At 40.2% G+C, this 326-nt stretch overlaps 1 protein-coding gene across 1 annotated transcript in view; it reads left to right on the top strand.

Moving 5' to 3' along the window:
* The window catches only part of CNTN5 (contactin 5), a 671,487-nt gene that overhangs the window by 333,205 nt on the left and 337,956 nt on the right, over positions 1–326 (top strand). The gene's annotated exons all lie outside the window — the stretch shown is intronic.

Here is a 326-nt window from a genome sequence, read left to right as displayed (position 1 = left end):
CTTTATTGACTACGCCAAATCCTTTGACTGTGTGGATCACAATAAACTGTGGAAAATTCTTCAAGGGATGGGAATACCAGACCACCTGACCTGCCTCTTGAGAAACCTATATGCAGGTCAGGAAGCAACAGTTAGAACTGGACATGACACAACAGACTGGTTCCAAATAGGAAAAGAAGTACATCAAGGCTGTATATTGTCACCCTGCTTATTTAACTTCTATGCAGAGTATATCATGAGAAATGCTGGGCTGGAAGAAGCACAAGCTGAAATCAAGATTGCCAGGAGACATATCAATAACCTCAGATTTGTTACTTTTCTTTTAT

Source organism: Bison bison, unplaced genomic scaffold (assembly GCF_000754665.1).
Source record: "Bison bison bison isolate TAMUID 2011002044 unplaced genomic scaffold, Bison_UMD1.0 scf7180017864262, whole genome shotgun sequence".
Lineage (NCBI taxonomy): Eukaryota > Metazoa > Chordata > Mammalia > Artiodactyla > Bovidae > Bison > Bison bison.
The sequence above is the reverse complement of the archived record's forward strand: the minus strand, read 5'-3'. Positions and strand labels throughout refer to the sequence as shown.